The 2981-nt window shown below is 43.4% G+C and overlaps 1 pseudogene; it reads right to left on the bottom strand.

Annotated features, from left to right (window-relative positions):
• Positions 1-1373: 1373 nt before the first annotated feature.
• LOC122477098 lies at positions 1374-2567 on the bottom strand (annotated as a pseudogene).
• Between the last annotated feature and the right edge of the window lie 414 nt (positions 2568-2981).

Here is a 2981-nt window from a genome sequence, read left to right as displayed (position 1 = left end):
CCAGAGGGATGGATCTGCAGAAGCACAGAATTGGGTGTTTGTGTGGTGCAAGCAAGTTTCCTGGCAGGAACTGGTTCCCTTTGGGATTTTGGCTGGGGGATGGGCGAGGGAGATGGTGCTGGCCAGTGCCTGTGTCCAGCCAAGCTGCGCTCTGTTATCCGGGGCTTAACAACTCTCTCTCCCATTGTCCTCCAGCCCTCCCATTCTCTGAGCAGAGCTATTATCTTATAACCTTCCAGATGTTAAGTTCCGCTTGCTCCTAGAACACTCTCCGTCTGTCCCCTCCGCTTTTGCCAGCCAGACTCCAGGGCTCTGCGCTGCTGGAGGGCTGCCCCTCCACCCCGGCTCCTTCCCGCCAGTCCGTGTAGTGTGCACTGCCTTGCCGCCCTTCCTACCCTCTTCCGTGGACCTCTCGTCTAGGCTTGCATCCAGAGAATCCATTCTTCTAGTCTTCTGGTGATTTTCTTGGTTATTTAGGCAGGTTTGGGTGGAATCTCAGTGATCCACAGGACGCGGTGAGCTCAGAGTCCTCCTACACAACCATCTTCCCAGAAGCCCCCTGTGTTTAGTTTTAAACCGCAATTAAATACCAGTAATGAAACAACATTTGCTTGGAAATGTATACATTTATTTTTCTTAAAATATTATTGTCATCATTTCCTCCAATTTTTATGTTTTTTTATTGTTTGGAACTTTCATTTTTCCAAGCAGGAATTTAATTTTACATAAGTCGGATACTGGGAGCACTGTTAGTAGCTTTCAGGATATTATCTTGAGCTTTGTTGGACTGCAGAATGAGGATTATTTCATTAACCTTGGCACAGAGGAACTCAGGATATTTGAGCATATAAAGAATTTCAGCATCATCCATTTCCAGCAGTATTTGAAAGAATTTCCCAGCCAAAGTTGGGTGAATGGATTGAACCAGAATAACCAGCTTTTCACCCAAAATATTCTTCTGAGTAGTAATTTGATGCCCACACAGATACATTTTGACATATCATGACCAACAGGGATGGGCTTCTGGATGGATGCTGACCTTCCTACTTTAAATTTAAGAGGCTTGCAGACACCTGCAATACCAGTAACTTTCTTGAATCTTTGGTTTGCACATGATCCCAAAGAAGAAGTTTGAGGTTAAACAGCCATGGTCAGGGTTGTTGTACTGGTGATTTGATAGGCTGATTTGATCCCTGGCACTTGTGGTGGTATGAAGGTGCTGACTAATGGCTTATGTGCTACTGCTGTGTGCATAGCATAATGTATATTCTGAGATAGATGATGCTTGTCCCTGAACACAGGCTTGCAAAGACATGCACTGCACAGTGACACTGAGGAAGAATCGACATGAAGTTATTTGATGGTGTTGTATTTCAATAGTTGATTATAGGATTATCTTCATCTCTCACAGCTGAGATTCTCTCCGTGTAGTTCTTGGTGAGGAAAGCATGGCACTCATCCTTACTCTGTGCAATAGCCACATACAGTGGTTTGATCACAATTTTCCCATTCATTTCCATGACAGCTTTATTAGCTTCCTCAGGAGTTGTATACCAAACAAAACCAAAGCCTTTGCTGTGGCCTGCCTCCATCATGACCCTGGCACTAGAGATTGTCCCAAAGAGAGAGAATTCTCTTCTCAGTTGTTTGTCATCAATTTCGTCTTCAAGATTTTTCACATAGAGGTTAGCTCCCTTGCCCTTGGTGAGTTTACCCTGCTTTATTTGTTCAAATTTGTGTTTTAGTTCATAGTGTCTCTCCAGTTTGTTCTGGGCTCTACCAACATAAATTTGATTTCCATTAAGGACTTTTCCATTCATTTCTTCAATGGCTTTCTTTGCATCTTTACAATTCTCAAAACTCACAAATCCAAACCCTTTGGATTTTCCACTTTCAAAAGTCATAACTCTGATACTTAATACAGAACCAAACTCACCAAAAATTTCTCTAAGGCATTCATCATCTACATCATCTCCAAAATTCTTGATGTAAACACTGGTAAATATATTTGCTTTAGCTCTGAGCTCTGCTTCCCTTTTTTTGCGAGGTTTAAACTGCCCAAAAAAACTTGCCTACCTTTCAACAGAATACCATTAATCTTTGCAACAGCCCCCTCAGTGGCATCTGATTTCTCAAAATGCACAAATACAAAACCCCTTGATCCACTTTAATCAGTTACTACTTTACAAGAACGAATGTTTCCAAAGACAGAACATGTATCATAAAGAGACTTATTAACAATAAACGGCAAGATTTTTAATGAATATATTGCCCACTCCACTCTTACGAAGTGATAGGTCATGCTGGGGCCACATAATAAGCAGTAGTTTGCCATTCATAATATCAAAGTTCATAGTGTTCAGAGCCCACTCAGTATCAGCCTGCACCAAGAAGTTTACATACGCTTAGCCCAGGGAGTGGCGTGTTACCTCATCGCGGCATACCCGAATGGAAAGGATAGGCCCAGCTCTAAGGAATTTCCCATACAACATTGCCTCATTCACTTCAGGGTGCAAGTCTCTGACATAGAGTGTGGACATTTCGAAGTGGGTAACTGAAGCATTCATCTTGAGTTAGATCTTGAGTGAGATCTCCATCAGGCACCAACACTGGAACTCTCTCAGTGGGAGATAGTCAATCAAAGGAGGAATTGAGGCCAGGAATGCTCTTTTTGGCCTCAGCCACAGTTGAAGCTGGAGCTCAGCCCTGAGAAACTGAGACTATGGGCCTCGGTTATGGTGAGTCATGAACATTGCCTATAGATATGTATAGCGTGCCTGATTGTGATGCAGTCTGTGCTAGTTCAATGTCACGTGCATAGGCGTCATAAGCCAAGGAGATGAAGGCAGGCAGGCAGCTTTCATGTAATGTTTTGTCTGATGGCTAAACCCAGAAGTTACTTTGCTCAGCCGCCTTAGGCGCCCAATGGTAGTGGCCACAACTGTTCCACGGGCTACTTGGATGCAAGAGATGCATCTCCA

This window comes from Prionailurus bengalensis, chromosome X (assembly GCF_016509475.1).
Source record: "Prionailurus bengalensis isolate Pbe53 chromosome X, Fcat_Pben_1.1_paternal_pri, whole genome shotgun sequence".
Classification (NCBI taxonomy): domain Eukaryota; kingdom Metazoa; phylum Chordata; class Mammalia; order Carnivora; family Felidae; genus Prionailurus; species Prionailurus bengalensis.
The sequence above is the reverse complement of the archived record's forward strand: the minus strand, read 5'-3'. Positions and strand labels throughout refer to the sequence as shown.